This window comes from Aphelocoma coerulescens, chromosome 5, assembly GCF_041296385.1.
Source record: "Aphelocoma coerulescens isolate FSJ_1873_10779 chromosome 5, UR_Acoe_1.0, whole genome shotgun sequence".
NCBI lineage: Eukaryota > Metazoa > Chordata > Aves > Passeriformes > Corvidae > Aphelocoma > Aphelocoma coerulescens.
This window is the reverse complement of record NC_091019.1, coordinates 61745514-61767881: the sequence shown is the minus strand read 5'-3', so window position 1 is coordinate 61767881 and position 22368 is coordinate 61745514. Positions and strand designations below refer to the sequence as shown.

Here is a 22368-nt window from a genome sequence, read left to right as displayed (position 1 = left end):
TGTAGAGGATGACCAAAAATTATCCTGGTATGGAAGGACAACCACCACAATCACCCTGCTCACCAGGAATACAACTGCAAAATACAGTAGAAATTAATTTCAGAGAAAAATATGAATAATAAAAATCCTGTAATAAATTCTCTAATTCTAAACATCTTTTTCGTAGGTGACTGTAAATTCAGCATTTACAGAGTGTGTGTGTTCATTGAGGGGATTGAGACAACAAGGGATGGGAAAGATTTCAGGATACAAAGGAAGAATGTCCCAGCCTCCCATCCCTGATGAAGTTAAAAGTTATTCTGGGACTGAGGAAGGTTGTAGGTCTTTTCATCATTTTTAACTAATTAAAACTTCAGGAAAACTTGTCTCTGCTATCTGCAGGACCACCTTCTGGAAAACCAGACAATGACTCTTCCTCTTAAGTGAGGAACTACCCTTAGGATAGGAGTGCCCAAAAGCTCAGCACCTTCCAGGTAAAGTGTGTTTTGTGCTCAGGTTCCCCCTGCTGCCTCTCCAAAGCAGAATCATTGTGTTAATGACAGCTGACTCAGCGATGGGCTTCACCTCAAAGCTTTCTTTGCAGAGACACCAGACCAGTTTATTTCACAGATGCAGTGATCAAAGGCATGATACAAAGACTCAGTGTTGCTGTGTGCTGCAGAGGAAGGCTGGAAGTAATTTGGGTCGACTGAAGTTAGAAACCATCCTCACCTCACGAGACAGATGTGAGCTTTGAAGTTGGGGAGATTATCAACAAGGCAATCTAGGAAAGACATTTTTCCCCAGCTCTGTTTCTAATTTCTGGACTTGAAGGCTGTGCAGGACTTGATGCCTGTTTCTTGGGTGATGACAGTCTGCCCAGTCCTGTGACCTGCCCTCAACAGAGGCTGAAAAACGGTGTGAGAAAATGTAAAGCACTTGAGTGAGTAATGCTGCAGCATATTTCTGGGAAACAGTCCATCCTCACCAAAGGGGTTTGTGGACAATTTAGGCTGAAGAGCAAAGAAAGAGCAAGGACACTCAGATCCTTGTATCTGCCTGCTGTATCTGATGTGAACTGTACAGCTCTAGCATCTTCTATTTAATAATTGCAGTATTTTGTCTCGTGCCTTGTGGGGCTGGTGGGACGATGTAGATCCAACACGACTGTCTTGTACAGCAAAAGGAATCCTGTTCACAGACTGAATGGTCTTCTGTAGGAAGGCCTTTACCTCTGCCTTGAACCAGAAGTGGACAATGATTTATTTGGGGATGAGGACAGATCTGCCTCCTGGATGTCCTCCCCTTGCCTCCCTTTGCTCGGCAGACATGGATTCTGTGGTTAAAGAGTGCAAGTGGAGGCTTGATGAAATCCCAGTCCCCCAGAAACTGGAAAGAGCAGCTTTGATGAAGCCCCAGTTTTGTACCTATGTGTGCTCACTGCCTCCTTCTCACTTTTTCTCTCTTCCTGCCTGGGAGAAAAAGCCAGCTCGGTCCCTTTGTGCTGTTTCGATGAGTAAACCCTATTATTAGGGAAATCCCTGACGTTTATTTCTGGCTTTCCAGACTTCTCCCTACTGCAAATTCCTAACTCCTAAGGGATGCAGGACTTCCTCACAGGCTGTAATCCATGCCAGCTGTGAAGCAGGCTCTGTTCTAGAGATGCTCTTTTACCTTTCCTGATAGTCTCATGGCAACTTTCATTTAAAAGTTCCAACCCAATAGATTGCTGTAACAGGATCCTCCCTCTGCAAGTATTTTGTGGTCCAGCTGGTGGACTGAAGCCAAGCACAGGCTGAAACAGAACCCAATGGGCCATGAACCCACTCTGTTACAAATGAGCAAATGCCTTGGTCCTGCTCCTGGTGTGCCAACCCAATTAAGGCTAGTCAGGGAGATAAATTCCCTCAGAAATGTTCTAATGAAAGCTCTCCCAGTGGTTTATGCACCCAGAAGATAACTCATGTAGAGGAGGTTTACTGCTCCAGACCATCTCTCTCTGTCCTTTCCATGTCTGTGTGCCATTGACCTGGGGAGTTACCTTGGCCTTCAAAGGTAACTGTGCCTCCTTTCCTGCCACACCGTGCAGGCAGAAGGGAAATACTGATGTGGGTTGTTGATTGAGAGGTCCCTCACTCGCATCCAAACCAGGAACTGCCCACAGTGATGTCCACTTGGAGTGGCAGGGAAAGTGCCATCTTCCATGGGAGCTGAGAACAGGGTCTTTTGGTTATTTAGGAGTTGAAATACCAAAAATCACAAGTGTGGATCTTGATGAGGTGAAGGAAAGAACAGCTGTTGGTGTCTCTTTGCCCCTTCCTATTTGCTGACATCCTGCAGCATGAGTGTGCTCTAAGGTCTAAAATAAAAGCCTAAAAATCTCTTCCTCTCCCCCAGGTCTGGCATCAGGGACGAAGCCAACACCTTTAAGTCACTTTCTTGTCTTTATCTTTTTTTTTTGGCTCCTTGGAAGTCACTAAGATGGTTGGCTTTGAACGTTCTCCAAAAGTGCTCTTTGAAGCAACAATGTGAACACAACAACGTGAACACTTCAGCACAAACACTTACTGTTAAACTGAAAAATAGAAAGAGTTGGGCAGGCTTAATACCAAACAGTGTTGTAAATCAGGCCTATAATCTGAGAAGATCTGGCTCATAATTAATCTTTGGGGAGTCTCCAGGTAGCAACTTGCAGGTCATTAGTCAGTAAACTCCCACAGGTCTCCCTGGGTTTGGGATTAAGCTCTGTGTGTGAATAATCATCTAATTAATCACCTCATGCAGGGGTTTTAGAGATCTTCAGTCTCTGCTCTTGGAAGGCATGTAGGTTTAAGCACAGTTGTGCCACAGCATGCTAACAGGAGTCAGAGAAATTCAGAGAGGAGGTAGTTTTTATCTCAGGTGGTGCAGGGGGGTTTGAAGTTCTCTTTTATTACAGAGGCAAACACTTCTCAACCATGAAATGGACCCAGGCATGTTTGCCTTGAGATGATTCTTGAAAATGGTAAAACATCAGAGAATTTTTTGAGGTGAACTTGTATGAAAATTTATGGCAAAGGCTGTCCCAGGCCACCTGCTGTCTCACAGATATCTATAACTCTTTCTGATTCAAATTATCTGTATTTGAGAACTCTTTTGCCAGAATTAATGTTGCCTTGTCAGGACCAGGTACTGTGAGCTGAACATGTGCTTTAGCCCCATTTTTGAGCATCTTGATTAGGAGAAGCAGCCTGTGGAAGGAGGATGGAAAGGCCACAGGTGGATTTTCTGGGGAATCTGGGCTGTGAACTGCCACCCAGAGTGGTGGCTCTTCAACTTGAGCTACAGCTCATCTTCTCAAGGGGTGCTTCACCCTCACCCACCTGAGAGCTCTCCGGCTCACCACACCTTGGTGAGGATCTGGGCTCTGCAGAGGCTGGAATCACTGTCATGAAAAAAGTCCGTTTCTCCTCCTTTGTTATGGAAAAGTCTCCATAACTACGTTTACCTGGAGCACAGTTTACCCTCTGGGTGTGCTGCATTCTGCAGAGCACTCAGGGAAATCCCTGTTTTCTCGGTAAATATTAAAGAGAGCTGCAGGTAAAGCTGTGGAGACCTTTCTGTTTTGAATTTTTGACTGTTGTCACAAGAAACATGAAAAATGTTGGGATGCAATTCCTTAAATACAAGTTTTCCAGGCAAAAGGTCTAAAATACAATTATGAAACTCTTTGGAATTTTGAGACCTTTTGAAACCTTAGAAAAAGGTCTTCTAGCATTGTGGCCTGGAAGGACACTCGGGCACAGTTTCTGCTCTTTCACTCTGCTGCACCTTGCTATATATTTGTAATGCCCTTACACTATCATTTAAGTAAGAAGAAAATCAGCATTAATATGCACAATAGAAGCAAATGTCAGTTTTAAAGGTACCATTCTCCACAGCAAGGCCATGGATTTAATAGGCTTTTACTGTATTATCAATAGCACAATGCTGTGGCATTGAACCACAACTACAGGGAACAATCCAATTATCGTTCAATTGAGCCAAAGCAATCAGTCGGCTTAGGCCAGGGGATAAAGCAATCAGCTGAAAATGTTCAACAATCAGATTTGCAGAAAGCTGAAACTCACATTTTCTTTTTTTCTTTCTCAGCTGACTCAGAGATCTCCTCCTAACTAATGAACACTGGCAAGCAACAACTCAAAATATGGTGGAAGTTTCAAAAGGCCAAAGTAATGAAGTCTTTTAAACAGGTGGGTTATTTTTGAGATGCACAAACTCATGGTCCTCTCTGTACTTTATCCTCCTATATACAAAAATACATTCAAACTAGTCTTCAGACTCGGACACTTATTTTCACTATTTGAATCTTTAAAAAAAGGAAAAGCAATTCTGAAAGGTTACTGTTAGATCTGAGATATCAGGATATGAGGACCGAAGTTGTTGTTTAAGTGGAAGTGTAAATTTGGGATATTTGGGACTGGCTAAACAAAAAAAATTATTTGATCAAAGCTTTTCCTATAAAATGTATGTATTTATGGTAAGGTCACTAACATTTTCTGGAAAGGTTTTTCTCAAAACAATTTTTTTTTTTTTGGATGTGGCAGTGCATTATGGTAAATGTGTTGCCTATGTTAAGTAAGATATTAAAAGACTCAAGCTACAGCATTATGTGAGCACCCTGTGTTCCTCCCTGTAGCTTAAGGATTATTTGAAGGCAGAATTAACATAACCAAAGCATTTAAGACTCAGACACTTCCATCTCAAGCTCAATGAGCAATTGGTACCTTATGGGCCTGACTGCTGTTCCACAAGTATTATATTCCCCTTGACTTCTTTTTGGGATTGTTGCTACTCAGACTAACGGTCTATGGGATCCAAATGATCTTGTTTCTGGTTGCAAGAATTGGAAAAGTGTGCTTCATAACTGTACAGAGTGTTGCTTTTGCCAACAAAACCTGAATGTGGAGCAACTCTTCCTATCTGAGGGTAATCTGCTTAAATATAATTTTTGTTAACCTGCCTTGTTATCTTGCAATATGGAAATTGCTCCTGTGTTTTGTTATGCAGAAGAGCTGACATGGTGCTGCTGCATAAGAACTGACAAAACACAGTTTGAATGGTTTGACTCTGGAGATCCTGATCTGACACAAGTGGTCTTCAGGCATGGTCTGCTGAAAATCTCTGGGGCTTGATTCCATTACACTGAGAAAAGTTAGAAGAGAGCTTGATTTTTCCAAAGGCTGAGTGTAATCTGGGTTTGAGCAGAACAGGCACAGAAGAGTTTTTAGTGTTCTAGACATGATTCCTTCTGCACTCAGCCAGAGGAAGGACTGCCCTAAAGCCAATGCCTTTTGAACTCAGACCATCATTTAATAGGGGGATTATATTGTAGTAACCCAAAACTGCCTTGGCCTCTAAACTGGGGTTAGACAGGAAGTGTTGGATTTCTCTGAATCAAATAAAAATGTAGAAATAATGCACACATTGAGGTCTCTTGAAGGTTGACATGAAACTAGGTCATGGCAACTCTTTTGGAATTCAATCTTTTTCCTGCATTTTTGTGTGAGGTGTTGTTTGGAGAACATGCTGGGCACTGCTCGTGAGATAGACAGGAAGCCTCCCTTGGAGCTGCCTTTTGTGCAGCTCTTTAAAGTTATCTCAGAAATCTATCAAAGTGAGAGCTTGTCTGGATGAAGGAGAGTAGTTAGGGTTTCTCCTGTCTAGTTAATAGATTGAAAGCACTGATGTGGAATGGAAGATTTCAGGCTAAATTCCAATCTAACATAGTGCTGAATGTGAACGGACTTCTGCATTAATAACAAAACGATGCGATTTACAGACTCTCATTTGCCTCTAGTGTTGATTAAAAAAGCCTAATAAGCCCTTACCTTGTGCCTTCACATCTGAATGGATTTATAAGATGGGGATGGGGGAGTGGAAAAGAGACCTCGAGGTGTCTTCCCCCTGAACACCAGACTGCAACATCAGCTGGTTTGGATTATAGCATCTCTGCAGATGGATCTGGCCCTTGTGTGCAGTTGAAGGGAAGAAAACATCATTATCCTTGGAAATTCTGGGTGAATACAAAGTCTTTAAGTGTGAAAAAGGATTTTTCTTGCTTCTTAGTTTATCTTGAGGCTGTTTCTGAGTTCTGCCCATTTGCCTTTGTGCATTCCAAAGAACTTGTCTCCGGAGTTGAAAGCAACTGTTGTAATGCTAAGTTAGAAATATTTGGGGAAGACATTAAAATAGGATTCTAAAGGGTTTATGACATGCTGTGCCATTATCTACCACTGTATGAAAGTTGAATAAAAAATCAACCAAATGAGCTGCACTATTCATATAAAGCTTGCTAACCTATGAATAATGTGATCACCCCAGATACAGCATTGTAAAGGTTTTATCAGCATCACTGGAGTATTTTTATCCATATTTGCATGTCTTAGCAGGAGGAAGTAAAGGTACTAAGGTTGTAGAATCAACCTTTCAGCGCTAAAGAACTTGGCTCTGGGTTCTGCTTTTTTGCCTTTTTATTTTTTGTCAAGTTGATTGCCTGTGGTATGAAATGCTGAGTTTTCCTTTACTAAGGAAGCAAAGAGATCTGGTAACATTACACTGAGTCCGTATCCGTCTTCCTACATTGCACGGAATTATCAAACACATGTAGCACCATGGAAGGAACTTGTATTTGCTCAAGGCACTGCCCACCTGCCCAGACACCCCTCTCCCTTCCATTATGCTCTGTGTTTCTTAAAGCCATTCTGCTCTTCATAATGAGAGGAAGAGGAGGATTTTATGGCTTAGCTGGAGGGTGCCTTGATAGCACAAACTTTCCATCTCTCTGGTGAACTCCTGTCTGATGCTGTGCAAACCCAGCTCTTCCCAAGCAGCCACCAGCTGTCCTCAGCTTTTGGGACCACTGAGGGAACTGCAGCGTGGGAGGGCGTGTGACAGCTTTATTGTTTTAAGAGAGCAAACTTTCCCTGCTCCCCCTGGTTATGCTGTTCTGTAGACCCTGTTGCTGCTCAGCTCTTGAGTTACAGTAGGAGGTAGTGGGGAGACATCTGGAGAGGGAATTTGACACAGACGCGTTGATAGGCGAAGGGTAATGGCTTTAAACTGAAGGTGGAGAGATTTATGTGAGATATTAAGTAGAAATTCTTGATTGTGAGGTGGTGAGGAGCTGGCACAGGTTGACCAGAGAAGCTGGGGATGCCCCATCCCTGGAACTGCTCAAGTCCAGTCTTAACGTGGCCTGGACAACCTGGTGTGGTGAAAAAACACTTTGTCCATGGCAGGGGGCTTGGAAAGAGATGGTGTTTAAGGTCTGTTCTAACCCAAAGAGTCCTATAATTCTATAACAGGATTGAACATAGAGGAGTAGGAGAAGAACAGACTTTATCTCCAGAAAAGATGGTAAAAATACTATATTGAATTAAAATTATATTTTGTTGCCTTTTCCCGGTGGATCCAAATCTCTGTTTGGGTAGAATTTGCTCAGTTCCTTTCCTGTGATCTTCTGAAGCATATCTGGAGTCAGACAACTGTTGCAATAGGGGTTTGGCAACAGTAAAGTTATGTGGAGTGTGTGATAACCTCTCCCTCTGCTGGTCTTTGATCTCCACCCTTTAGATAAGACACTGCGTGATACAATGGGCTTACACTCAGCAGTGCTCGTTTAACTAAGTGGAGAGAAGCAGGGCCATGGACCATATTGATGTGTAGCTGAGTTTGGTACTCAGCCTCTGGACTAAACTGCTGTTGCTTATTCACCTTTGTGATTGATCACTACTGTGTTCTGTTCTTTCATGTTGTGAGTCACTTATGAGACAGGACAGTCCTTCTCTGGCTACTAAACATTGCACAGAGGTTGCTAATTGAGTGACTCACTTCAGTGTGCCAGTTTTAATGCCAGCACTCTTTTGGTCATTTATCCAGGTTTCACTCTGGATGGGGTTATTGGTACTGTGGGATGCTTGAGCTTTTGGTTAAGGTGAAAGGCTCCCTAAAGGCATGAGTCACCAAGGTGGTCTGGTAACCAAACCACGAACATTTCTAACAGGAGAAAGGATTCCTCCTCTTAATCCTGAGGGCTGTATTGTGTTCTGTTAGGTTACCTCCTGCTTTATCACAGCTGCTCAGGTGAGTTATGTGATAACCTGAGGTGTGTTGGTGCTGTGCACATCTCCAGGATGGGCAGAGCTTTGCAGAGCTTGGAGCACTGGAGCCAGCCCAGCTCTGCTGTCCAGCAGGTGACCTGCATGTCTCATGTCCTGGGGCTTTTTGTGCCCTTGTGCATGGAGGTATGAGAAGGTGGCTTTCAGAAAAGGGGCAGAAAATATCTTTTAAGTGTAGCTAGGTTGTTTGATGTAGTCCAGCTGGGCCCAGAAAGCTGTTTTATTCCATGGTTATGATCCTGCTATCTGATCTTGTACATGAGAGGTACTTCATGACAATTGCTGGAGGTGTCTCAGCCCTTGGAGCAGCACAGCGTGCAGAGCCCAGAGGAGTTCAGAGACATCTGTACATCTGTTTCAGAGCTTGGAGCTAAGCAAGGGAACAATTGAGGCCTGGAGGCAGCAGAAGTCAGGGCATTTTACTGCTTCTGCTAATATAATCCTGCTGGTGCATCCACATGCTGACACAAAGCAGCCTCTCTCACCCCATATGGTAGAGACCGGCCTTCAGTGTCTCAGTGATCTCTCTTCAAGAGTGGGGAATACTGCTTATTCCTCTCTTCCTCATCACTGCCTCAAATAAGAGTGGTTCCTTAGAGATGCTCAAGTCCCAAACACTATGTGGAGGAACGTTGAGAGCTGTATGGAAATGGTTTGTGAAGACACAGAAATAAGATCTTCTCTGCAGTGTCTGTGCTGTCACTGCATCTCCTGGGGATTCCCTTCCCCATCCACGGTTCACTAAATTTATGCCATCTGCTCGGGGTTGTTCTTGGGAAGTGTTTAGTGCCCAAGGCTGTTGCGTGCTCCCCCAGCAGGGTGGGAGTCAGTATCTTTAGTTGCACTTGCTTGGGTGAGAAATCGCTGAAGGCAAGAATCTGCACCAACTACGAGCAATAAATGCTGAGGAGTGAAGACTGGGGGAGGATGTCAGATTGCTTAAGTCTCTTCCAACACAGTTGTGTTGGACATGCATTTCTTGAGATCTCCAAAACCTTGGTCAGCATTTCTGAGGTGATTGACTGTTCTTTGCCACCCTGGCTTTGGTATGACATGGTACAGTGAAAAAGAGCTCTCCTGGGCCTTTCTTCATGGCCTGGCATTCTGATTCCTAGGCACCTTGAACTCCAGAGGACTCCTGTGCTCAGAGATCAGGTCTGAACAAAGAAACCACTCTGGGCTTGAAGGTGAGAAGGCCTGTTACACATGCTTGAAGTAGGAAGGATGGAAAGCTCAGACGAGTGCCAGATTTTTAGTAAATTTTAAATATTTTTAGTGGGTTCCAGAGACGGCCTTTTAAGGCCTGAACTGTAAGAGGTGAACTCTTGGTGTGAGAAGGAAAAACTGTCTTACTCTTCTTCGCAGGTAAGGTCAGTTTGTGGTCCTTTGTTATGACGAGTCTGGCAAAACAACAATCTGCTCATGTTTCTGCTGGTTCAGTCACCACAGGAGCTCCCACACAGAGAAAGTTGTGAGAGCTTCTGGTAAGCCTGGTTTAAGCAGCCCAGGACCCCTGGGTAGCTTTGACTTTGCAGAGGAAGTATCTGTCCCATGGGTAGGGAATACAGCTCTGTGTGTATCCTCAGCAATTTGTAGATGCTGCTTGCATCTTCTGTTTTTTCATTACTGGCCAATATCAGTGGCTGATTTATTTAAAGTCTCCCTGATGCACAATCAAAAGTCAGCAAAGTCGAGGGGTCCTCAATGAAGTTAAGATCCTCTAGAACATGGTCAGTAGCTGTCTGGAGGAATAAACAAATGAGCTGAAAATCGAAATATAATTTAACCACAGCACAGATACCTCTATATCGGGCAGGAATTTTTCATTTTCCTCTATTATGTTTTGTTATGAGCTTTATTCATATTTGAGTCACATGAAGAAGAAGTTTCAGATCTTTCATGTCAGACTATAAAGAAATGTAGAAGCAATAACTTCTTCCAAATATTGTGTTCTAACCTTCAGATGGATTGCCTGCAATTATCCCACCAATGAGAAATAGTAATTCTCCCCAATGTATTTCCACGACACATCCTTTGAACTCACAGTGATCTGTAAGCATTTTAGCTCCTTGTAGAAAGAGTCTTTCACTTGCTGCCTTGTAAACAAATTGAAGAATTAATGGTAAACTGAGAGAAAAGGGGTGGTATTTATTTTTCTTTTACAACCGATAATGAGGAATCATTTTGGGTGCAGGAAGGGATAAGACACCCAACAGAAATGTCTCCCCACCTCAGTACTTGGCTCAGGACTGTGTCTTCATTTTTAATTAGCCATGATTGTTTTCAAGTCCAGGTTTGCCAGTCTTCTAAATTTCAGACTTGTGTGAGTGCCAGAATTTGGCTCTGTGTGTGTGTTTTCAAGCACAGTGGCACTGTCCAGAGCTCTTCTTTCTGTCGTTTCTGACAACCAGGTTTGGCTGGAGCCAACTGAGCTCCAGCCCAGCTCCAGCTGCAGAAATGCTGAATTTTCCCAAACACAGGGAATCCAGAGATGGAATGAGACCTTCATGTGGAAGTCCACCAGCACACATGGGAGTGAAGGGAGAAGGCTGTCTTTCTTCTAGGACAGTTCAGACAGATAGCAAGTCTCAAAATAATCCCATCTTCTGAAATTTCCAGCCTGATTTGGAGGCTGACACCTCCCCAGTGTAGGGCAGTGACAGTCACAAGCAGCTGTGTCCTTGGGTGTCCTTTCACATCAAGCACACCAACCAGAGTGTGTTTTGGCAGGAAACTCTTCCATAGCACTGAGATAGGCAGCAATGACAACACTTCCCCAGGCTGTCAGGACTGCTGCTGTATTCACAGCTGCAGGATATTCCCAGAGCAAGCCAACTATTTCCTCTTGTACGATAATTGTTTTTCAAGTTCCATTACAGGACTCTCAACAGACCTATGGCCTGTGTGCACCCTGTTGCAGGACTGATCTTTATTTGATGGGGGAGGAAGATTTCAGCCAGCTCTGCTCCATACCACAGGGCCTGAGAGGCGTCTCCGTGGTAAATGAGGTGATATTTTTTAATGGTGAAGCCAAAAGCAAGTGCTTGGCATCTGTTCAGGTCAACATGCCAAGGACGTGTAGGCTGTACAGCGAGGGCAATTCCTGTCCTGTGGAGGTAACTTGCCTGCCCTGTTCTGTGCATCCTCCAAGATGAGCCAGGAGAGTTGCGTCTATCTTAGATGGCTTCCTGAAGGCTGATTGTGTTTACCTGGATTTCTGATGTCAGGAAGGTAGAGAACAGCTCTAAGGCTTTAAGCAAGAATAAAGCTAATTTATGATTATTCTGAAACCTCTTAAGAGGAGGAGATGAGGGGAAGGAACAGTGATTAAAGGAGATTTGCAGTTTCATTTAATGAGTTATGACTGGGATGGACAAAAGCTGGCAGAAGAATATTGCTGAAACCTTTTAAACCAGAACAGTCTGAGCTTGATGGGAAAGTCTTTGAGCCTTCCAGGAATAACTCATGTGCTAATGAGGAGGCTATATTTTTTTCCTTCCAGTAACACCTATGGGTGAATCAAGAAGAGGGCTCATGGTGCTATGTGTTGCATAGACTGTGTGTTGGGCTCTCAAAATATTTCTGAAGAGTCTGGAAGAGAGAAAAGATGTAGAAGACAAGGAGGAAGAAAACTAGCCTGGATAATTCTGGAAAGAAAGCTAAAGTCAACTGAAGTTAAGGAGGTTTCTGAGTTCCTATAGTCTATATAATTCCTATTATCTATATATTCTGGATTTACAAATGTTCTTGTTAAAAAAACAATCCATTTCAAATGCTATGAGTCCTCTTGTTTTCTGTAACTGGAAATCTTTGAATGTTTCCCAGCTTCATGTTTTTGAAGATCCTCAGACAAGAGGATTCTCATCCTATATAAATCATAAACTATTGGTAAATACACACTTTTTTTCATTGCTTATGGAGCTCTCTTCATCAGCATCCTCTTCTCAAAGGCTGCTTTTAGTGGTTTGGTCCAAAATACTCATTACTATTTACCTTCTGTGAGATAAGAATTAGGAGAAAAGCAAAGCAGGCACCAAACTTGAAAGAATAGAAATAAGTTTATTAACAGACCTAAAAGAAGGAAAAAAGAAAAAAATAAAATCATACCACACCTTCAGAACTCTTCTCCTTCCGCCACCTTTCTCCCTTCTCCCACTGACAGTGTAAAAAGACAACCCTTGAGATGTTCAGTCTGTTACCACTTCCATAATAACCTTGTTCAGTCCATTTAGGAAGAGGAGTCTCTCTTGCCCATGCTATGAAAACAGTATCACAACGAGACAGCTGCCCGGGTTGGTTCTCTGCTCGCATGTGAGTCCCTTCCCCGACTTGCAGCTTTTCCCGCAACTGCTTTCGAGGGTCCACTCTTGAATTACTGGGGTACAATTTTAAGGTTGAGCCGTTCAGAAACAAAAGTTCTCTTCACCCATCTCTGGGACCATTTCATCTCTAAGAATAGAGGCCCTTCTCCTTCCCTGGGAGCAAAGGGTCTTCCTCATCTTCATCTCTAGGACTATCTCTGGGAGCATCTCTAGGAACAGAGGTCTTCCCCTTTCCATGTGGAGTAAGAGTCCTCATCGCTTCCATCTCTCCCTGTTCAAACTTCTCATCAAATTACAGCTGCTTCAGCATCTGCCTATCTCAGCGCAGGTGCTTTTGCTCACAAGTACAAGTTGAACACTCCACCCCCCCATGCCTTCATGAAATTACAACGGGTACTCTGATACATCATAGCTTTACAACAGAATTTCAGCTTTAAGCATCTTCTCTTTCTCTTCCCTCAGGTTTTCAGCTCTTCACAGCACTAAAAGGGTTAATCTCACCCAGGCCTTGCAGCTGGAATGTGGCTTATCGCTGTTGGTCACCTGACCTCTGCCGGACAGCGGTGCAGCTTCAGCTGAATCTTGGCTGCACTGGAGAGGGGGAGCCGGGCTGCTCCGGCTGCCCATAGCAGGGCTGTGGGGGGGTTCCGCGGGTGGAGCAGGGCCCATCGGCTCCAGGATGACCATGGCCCAGCCTGGCCTGGCCGGAGCAGGGCCTGGGCCGGGCCCGCCAGCCCCTGCACGGGGCCCACAGCCACCTGTCCCAGCACCAGAAACGAGACAGAGCTCTGCCCGGGGTTTGTCTATTCTTAAATGTGGACCACAGAGGCGGTCACAATTTTAAGTGGCTTAAAGAATTGTCCATATTCAAGCTGGCCAGCTGATAGGTTCTGTTAGGTCACAGGGGAAGCTGTAAGCACCCCTTTGCCAGAACATCACTTCCGAGACTATGCTTTGCTAACCCATGACAGTGCTTTATCCTATCTGACAGCAAATGGCATCCAGAGAAGCAAGGCATTTTCAGGAAGGTAATTTGCCTGTGGCATGAATCAAATTCTCTCCATTGCCTGGTCCCTAAAGGGTACATATTTTCAGAAGATGATGGTGGGGTGGGTTGTGATGGCTATCAAGGAAATCACTTTTCCATTTGGTGGCAGAGAATCTGTCCCAGCATAAAATGATAAAACAATTTGTGTTGAAAGGACCTTTAAAGATCATTTAGCCCAACCCCATTGCAAAAAGACATCTCCCACTAGATGAGTATTTTCAGGGATGGAAGCATATTACTGGTATTTCTTGCCAAAGGAACCTGTAACACAAAGCTGCCTGCGAATAAAAGAAATGGGAATATTCTTGCAACGTGGCCCTTCTGCTTCTAGGAACATGACAGCAAACGTGTAAAAAGGGTTTGAGTGGCACAGAATTTAAACAGCTTTTTAAAAAATCTGCCTCAATTTAAAATTGAAAGATTATCCAATATTGCATAAGCTCAAAAAAGTTGGACAGGTATGAATTTAGCAAAGTAGTTCCCGTGCCAGGCTGTATCTCTCTGGGAATAGGCCAGTAGGAAATATGTAGCAAGAAGGGACTGCCAAAAATTTCAGAGGATGACAGTGCACAGGCAGATTCCTTTGGAGGGCCAGCTCCAGGTTCCACAGCAGGACCCCCTCCACTTGGAGAGGTTTGTGTAGCACAGCCTGGGTGGGACCCTCTGCAGTAGGGTTGCTTGCTAGGTTTGATCACTGGGGCTTTCTAGCCTGAAAAGTTTCAACCTCTGCACCTCCTGCAAAAATGTGGGAGCATTTGGGGAGTTACTGAATGTAGTACAATTGTGTGGCTTCACTTGTCTTGAAATGTGAATTGCTCTATGACTAATGAAATCTCTTAAATTCCTGTAAATAAAAGATGGGAACAGATTTTCTGGTGGAAAATGTCCCAGTGCAGCAGTTTCTCTCAGCTCCAGACAACTGCCATTTGCTTGCATTACTTTCATAGATTTGTAAATATTGCAAAACACGAGGAGTTTAAATTTTCATGCTTTAATATGAGGCTGTGGCTGCACTACAGTGGGGGATTAGGCTGGGAGCCTGCACACCAACCTGGGTGATTGATAAAAACATACAGGAGGGATAGGGTAGGAGGCTTCCCAGGGTGTAATTTGAGTTCATCATCTGTGTGAATGGAAATTTCCTTTCCTGGTAGAAACAGAAGCCTCTTGACTAAAATACTGGAGTGAACATTTCTGTTTGAGTAGAGCAATGAGATGATAGTGGTGGTCTAAGCTTTTCTCGCTCCACCAAAACAAAAAAAAGGGCTAATCAGTCATATTTGTTTTTCTTTCCCTGTTTCTGTGATTTCTCACTGCTAGGAAACACTTTGGTTACAAGTCTCAGACCCAGCAGAGAAATATATGTGTTCTGGCTAAGCCTCTCTCAGGACTGGAGCACTAAGCCCTCAGATAGCTCAGGTGGTCTTTTCCTGTATTAAATGAGTCTAAAGCTGCCCATTGCTGGTTCTGCTGGGCTGGCCAGCCCTAAGCCCATCCACGTGCATTCATTTAAGCAACTTTAAAAAATCCCCAGGTTTGTAAGAGAACCCTACATATTTCATAGCTTGCTGGGATGGTATAAGCCCTCAAAATTTGAAGTAAGGGTGCTTGCTTGATGAGAACAATTGCTGTGGTCAGAATATTTTAGCAGCTGTGAGCACCTGGCTCTTCCAGGATATGGTGTCTGATCATATGATTGGCCCTTTGTGAGCTAAGGAATAATTTGCCCATTGACTATCTTTTTTTAATGTAGTTTTCTTTCCTAAATTGCTCACATAGAGCATATAAATCACACAGCCAAACTGCATGTGGAGCAGACTTGCTTTGGGTTTGTGAAGATATGAAATATGTAGCTTGCATTTTGCAATCATAGCAGTCCAAAAGAAAATGTACATGCTTTTTGGAAAGCATCTTGAAGGTGTTTTTCAGCATGTTCATTTTTAGGTGTTTGGCTTGAGGGATTTTGGAGAAATTCTGCTTTGAAAAATTTATTTGAGTAAGCAACAGGTTATGAATACATTCAAGCAGCTGCAGTCAGTAGTGAGTTCAGCAATTCAGAGTCCAGAGGGAAGAAGAGCTGCCAGACCTGATGTGTGGAGAAGGACTGACACATTGGAAGCAGTTATAAGTGGACCCTGATACATTAATTTCTTCACCACCATTTGGGATCTGAGAGGTTCAAGACCACCCCGTTCCTTTTAAGGTGGATTTATCACCCTTAAACCAGTCACCAGCATCTGTCTTGCTCTCTTTGGCAGTCATGGCTGTGTCAGAGGTAGGCATTCCCTGGCTGTAGGGGTTGCACTTGCACCTCCTGTATGGACAAAAATGATGTTTTTTTCCCCGTGTATGGAGCAGTAGAAGGTGAATGCTCTAAAACCATTTCATTTGCTTTGGTGATGATGGGTAGCACTGTCACACAGAAATGGTGTTAAGTGAGAGCAAACCTGCATCAAGGTGGCAGTAGATGATGCAGAGTCCCCTGCCAGTGTAGGTACCACTCTTTCAGGGCTCTTAAAGAGTAATACACATGGGGATACATCTTGGTTTGCTGCAGTTGTGCTCAGTGATGTGTCAAAACGCTGTGGGATCAGTGCTGGCTCTCTACAACCATCTGTGAGTATTTTGGCATGGCACTTGCTCAGGGAATTCTCCAGGATTTGGCCTGTTATTAACAATTCTAAAATGATGATTGCTCACAAATCCTTTTTAATAGATACAGTGACTTACATATGTTTAATCAAAACCCTGTTTTCTTGGGGTTCGGGCAGCTGGGATGAATTGCACCCAAAAAATGGTTTGGCACATGAAAAATGGTGCTCTCTGATCCTGGTACTGTATTGCATTAAAGATCCACAATGTTTGGCAGGCTGAGAGCTGTGTTTAATTTGTACCAGTGCAGCGAGCACAGCTCTTGGGGGCCAAGATTGCTTTGCTATGACCATTATGACACTGCATACCTGAGTATGCAAAAAATCCCCTGAAAGCGCACTGCCTGTCATGTCTTATTGCTTAATGATGTAGCCAGAGGCAGACCTGACACTAAGGCCATTCTTCCCTCCCGGTGGGGAACGCATCTTTAATCCCATCAGAGCAGATGCACTTAGAAACTGCAAACGGAGCCTGCTCAGAGCTGTCACTTCACTCCCTTAATGAGTCCATTCTTCAATCAAGGTAGTTTCTTCTCTGGGAGCTCAATGATAATGTTTGAGTATGGGATATTTATAGTGTTAGTGCCAGGCTCTTAACAGCCTAATGGCTGAAGCCAGGCATCTCTGCTTTTAAAAGCTGGGTCAGATGGGGAGGGGGAGAGCTGGGCACGATGGAGGGCTTTGCCTGAGCTTGGAAATTTAGATTTCCTCAAAACAGGAGTCTGCAAAACCTGATGCCTTATTAATTCCCCTTCCTTCTGGATGGGGCACTGCTTAACAAATCATGCCAGGCGAGGAGAAGGGAAGGAAAATAAAGAGTGTGAAAATTAGTGCAAGCTTAGCTCTTGCAGCAAGGACTGCAGCACAGCATTGCGCTGACAGTGCTGGGACTCACCTGCCTCTGTCAGCAGCTCTGCCAGCTCCATTTGCTTTGCTTAGCCTGGCTTTGCTTGTCCTGATTTGCCTGGACTATTCCTTTAAAGTAATGGGACTTGGACATGGCAGAAGTACTGGACTGGTGACATGTTGTGATTGAGGAAAAGTCACTTTTCTATAACAGCATTTTTTTTCACCCCCACACTCCTTCTATTACTTCAACTCCTCAGTTTTCAGGAATTATTTAGGACTAGACAACCTAGCAAGTGGGTGTGTGCTAATACTGCATTTTGAGCCTGAACTGGAGCCGTTGTGTCAAGTTTTCCTGCATTTTCTGTCAAAATTCTCAGGATGTGAAACTGTATGATAGATACCCAAATTCAGGCCCTGCTAATTATGGATTTTTCTCAGGCCAACAGGGAGATGGAAGAGTTTTCTTAGATCTGTAAGCCCTGAAAATGCACTTGTCCTGTCTATAGGGTTTCCACAGCCTCCTCCTGAGGCTGCTTGGATTTTTAGGGTAATAAAGGGCATTGCCCACAAGCTCTCTGCAAATCTTGGCACTCAGCCCATCTTGCACACTCACCTCCTATTTTGCAAGCTGTCAAATGCCTGCTTTCATGCTAAGAAGAGCTTGCTGTATGGCTTTCAGATAAAATATTTATGAGTGGTTGAAATTATCAGTAAAAGCATCCAACCACGGCTATGCAAAGAGGAGAGTTAGAGCTCTAGCAACACCCAGCCTTCCTCAGCAAGGGAAAGCTCTGCCAGCTGTCCTTCCTGCCACCATAAGCTCTTTCAAACCAGAGTCCAGAGCTGCATAACAGGTAGTTTTGAGGATCCTACCCTCATCTTGGTTTTAGTCATCACACTGTCATATTGCAAATAACTCTGGGTGGTTTTGGAGGAAGGTCATTGGATCGGTAACAATTTCCCCTCTGGAGCTCTGACAAACTTGTAAGTGCATGGGAGAGATTTTGTGTGTGTTTTATCTTAGTGCACTTACTTCTTCTGCCATGAAAGTGCTTGGGTATTATTTTTTTTAAAATACATTTTCTTAGGCCTTGTCATCTTAAAAAATAATTGTGTTCAACAAAGCAGCATCATATCAAAATTGTCTGTACTCCACAGCCTCACACTTCAGTTCAGCTCCTCTTCCTGCTTTAAGAAAGCTTTGCTGTTCCTCATGCTGCAAATATATGACTCAGAGGAAAAAAAAATTGTAAACCCAAATCAAACCAATATTTTTTTGTAAATGAAACGAGGCTGTGTGGAAGCTTTGCATCAGCACTGATACTGCAAACAAATCTTGTTTATAATAATCAAATAAGCTGCGGCTGTTTCTGCGCCAGTAAAGGAGGCACTTGGGAGGACAGAGCACAGCAAGCACCACCTGTGTCTGCTCCTACCTGAGATGGGCTATTTTGGAGTCTAAATCAGTGTCTTGCACACTGCAGCTGAAGCTCTGAATCTCAGTTCTCAAAGTGTTTACACAGAGTAGTCCTGTGACTGATGTTCTTCATACTGTGGAGATCTGGACAGACTTTGGACTGGGGCTGTGCAGATCAGGCTCATACACTATTTACTCCAGGGCTGCTGTTCTCCTTCCATGGGGGAATTCAGACCAAGGCTGCTGAGGAAGGCTTGGACAAGACTGAGTGCTCATTCCTCAGGACATATTCCTCTCTGCAGCTCTCTATGGGAGAAAATTCCAGTGACACTGAAATTTCTGTAGATCCAATAGGATTTTTCCTTCCCCTCCTAGTTTTCTCTCTTCCAGGTTTAAATCACCATAGTTCTCACTTGGCAGAACAAAGCTGAAATCCCTTGAGATCATGCCCTTGCTTAGGGCTCTTACAGTCTAAGCACTAGTGCTCCCAAATTTTGTGGTTCCTGGTGCGAGATGCATTAAGCAGAAGGTCAGATGGGATGACCAACGTAGTTTCTAATGCTTTATAAGTCAGTGAGTACCAAGGCAGTCAAAACACTGAAAAGGAGCTTCTTTTTAGTCCCTGAATAGTAAATGATTGTGTCATGTAAAAGACCATGCATTTCAAGGCCTGACATGAGTCGCCCTTTGTTAATTAGAGACAAGGGATGAGAAACAATTGCACCAGAAGTTTAAGTCCAAGTCTTTATGCATTTATTTACTATTGTTTCACTGGCTGTTAAACTATTTGCTAGTACTCATCCCAAATTCATGAAGTACTATAAATACTCGCAGAGAAAGTATTCATTACTTTTTCATAAAGGACAAGAAATACAGTTGGGAAGTTCAGTTTAGCAGTCATGCTTATAAACAACTGAGGGCTTGCTGGGTTCCCATTAAAAGCTTGTCAGGTGGTGCTTATGTTCTGAGCCCTGGGTGCCCTATTCCAAGTGTAAGATGGAAAAGTTAAATGCTTCTAATTAGACATATTCCCACATGTGAGAGAGACAACCATCTTCTGATGGAGTACTTCATACATTCTCTAAAACATGGTGGAAAATCATCACTACCTCTTACCACCTGCTGAGCTGAATGTTTGATTTTTAACCCCAGGTCCTCTTTTAGGTCCCTTCATGCTGCCACATAAAATTATTTTGGTATGAGTAGGAATGCAATTCTGCACATTTGTTAAGAAATCATTTTGGTGGACTCAAGCTCTGAAACTCAGTGCTTATGTATCCTTAAATGTGAAAATCTCTCATTCAGATCATAACAAACTTGGGCTGATGGAAAATAGGTGCTTTTGTTCCTTGCTTGTAGTGTCTTGGCATAAGGCCTGTTGTGGTAATGGGGGGCACTGCTGCTACCCTTAATAGATTTTACCTCAGACATAATCTGAGTCAAGTTTTCAAATTATTATTACTGTACTCATTATACCCACTTAAGTGATATTTTAAACTTTGCTCTGAGTCACCAAGTAGGTTTTCTCCCCTCCCACTCATTCGTAATATTTTCTAGCTATTCGCCCAGGTTAATGCTCATTAATTTAGGTTCCAAAATTAATAATCCCCTGATAAAATACTCCAGTTTAAATAACTCAGGCTTAAGGCAGATGTCATGTGTGAGTCATAATGTATTCCCACCATTTTGAGAAGGATATTGTTCACAGTGTCATATCCAGAAACATCAAATTATCTGCTGAATATTTAGAAATGAGTGTATATTTGGTAACTAGAAAGAAGAGCTATAAATGCATGTTCCAAAATGCTATTATTGTAGTGATACTTATTAGGTGTTTTTATTTGTTGGCTGCAATATAGTAGTTTAAACACATCTGACTTTCAAAAGTCAGATGGATAAGACACTCCTAAGGGAATGCTTGTAAGCATTTTCTAAACTAATTTTCTTTCAGGCTGGAAGAACATTGATATATCCCTCAGCCATCCCTTTTACAGCTTGGTCTGCACTAAGCTTGGCCTCAAAATTAGGCAGTCTGTGAGAGCAGAGGTAAATATGTTGCTTTGTCCCTGTCCCGTTGCCAGTTTTCAGGATAGGTCTCAATGCCTTGGCTTTCCTAGGTGTGGTTTAACCCTAAATGGCAACTAAATACCACACAACTGCTGCTGACTCCCACCTGCCCTCGTGAGATGGGGAGGAAAATCAGGAGAAATAGTTAAAAAAACCCCAAACTCTTGGATTGAGATAAAAACAGTTCAATAATTGAAACACAGTAAAATATAATAATACTAATGACAGTAATAACAATAAAAATAGTTGTAATGAAAAAAGAAAATAAATTAAACCCAAGACAGAAAAGTGATGCACAATGCAGTTGCTCACCACCTGCTGACCAATGCCCAGTCTGTCCCCAGCCACCAACCAACACCTCCTGGCCAACTGCCCCCAGTTTACACACTGGGTTTGGAATATCCCTTTGGTCAGTTCAGGTCAGCTGTCCTGGCTGTATCCCCTCCTGCAGTCCTGTGCATCTCCTCACTGTCACAGCACGGGAAACTGAGGAGTCCTTGACTCAGGGAAAGCACTGCTCAACAACAACTGAAAACATCAGTGTGCTGTCAGCACCATTTGACATCCAAATTCCAGCTACTAGGGAGAAAGTGAATTCTATCCCAGCTGAAATCAGGACACTTGGGTTTAATAGCTAGTGTGGTGAAGCAACAGGCTGGAATGACCTGGGGACTAGGGTGTAATCTTGGTAGCTGCTTGTCTGTGGCACCAATAAATGTATGCCACATTTCCTCCCTTGGAGAAAAGGGCCCAAGGGATGGCTGGGGTGTGCCCAGACCCTCCAAGAGTGTGGCTTTAGCTGCCTGTTTGCTCAGCATGCATCCTGCTGAGAGAGAGGGACACTGCTGCTGGATTGAGGCCAGCAGATCCCACCGTCAAGCTTTTGACATGTCAGCTGCTTGTGGAAAACTCCATCTGCAGGTTTACAGAAGGTGATGTCTAAAGACAGATTGGCACCGAGAGCCAGGAGGGGCCCTGCCAGGGTGCTGACAGTTGGAGAGCATCAGCAGCAGCCCTGTGGATGCCAACGTTTGGAAATCAAAACCAGTTTTCACCTGAACCACCAATCCGGAGTCTGAAATGTTCACATCTTCCCTGGGGATGTCGCCCACCCAGGCTGGCACAGGGACTGGAGGGTTGTGGAACTTTGCTTGTCACTCTCAATACATAGAGGAGTCACAAGAGTGCAAAAGGTACCTGGGTGGGGGTCATTAAAGAACATGTGGATTGTCAGGGCTAGCAAGGTGTGATAAGAAACACAGGCATCAAAAACATGGTTCTGATGTTGGGGCACACCAGCACAGCACCCTCCAAGGCAAAGGCTCAGATCAGGACCCTTCGGCTACACAAACACAAGGGCAGGAAAAGCAGGCAGGAAGCAGGGAAGCCCTACAAGCCTGGTGGGCACTGCAATCCAAGAGGAATGTGACCAGTGAGACATGGTCTAGGTGGGAAGTGTGGTGCTGATGGTGGACGTAGGAAGTGAACTTTTTGTGTGGGAAGATGGAAAGAATGGGGTCTCCTGAAAACAGAAAGCTGAAGGAGAAGGAAAACAGTCCTCAATTGTGTTAAGTGTGTAAGTGGCTTCAAAGAGCGGGGGAAAAATATGTTCAAGTACATGGTGGGAAGAATCAGTAATAATGAATTTAAATTAAAACAAGGGAGGTTTAAATTAGCATAAGAATTTTGTCTCTAAGTATAGCCAAAAAATACTGGCATAGGAGGTGGAGCCTCTGTTATTCAACCTGTCCCTAAATTCTTCAAACAAAATCAGTCAAGGATGGCTGAGACAGAGTTAGGTTTTTAATTTTTTTTTCCTCAGCCTTATTTTTTGATGGGGGCTGGCAGGGGAGCAACAAGGTATTTATATCTATTT

The 22368-nt window shown here is 43.6% G+C and overlaps 1 long non-coding RNA gene across 2 annotated transcripts; it reads left to right on the top strand.

Annotated features, from left to right (window-relative positions):
* Window positions 1-2731: 2731 nt before the first annotated feature.
* Window positions 2732-6353, top strand: LOC138110893 (uncharacterized). 2 transcript variants are annotated; one of them, XR_011151149.1, is made up of 4 exons: window positions 2732-2802; window positions 2918-2983; window positions 4111-4211; window positions 5029-6353. It is a non-coding gene; the product is annotated as an uncharacterized lncRNA (long non-coding RNA). The 2 variants fall into 2 exon arrangements; XR_011151148.1 differs by lacking the exon at window positions 2732-2802 and having other exon boundaries at window positions 2813-2983.
* The last annotated feature ends 16015 nt before the right edge of the window (window positions 6354-22368 follow it).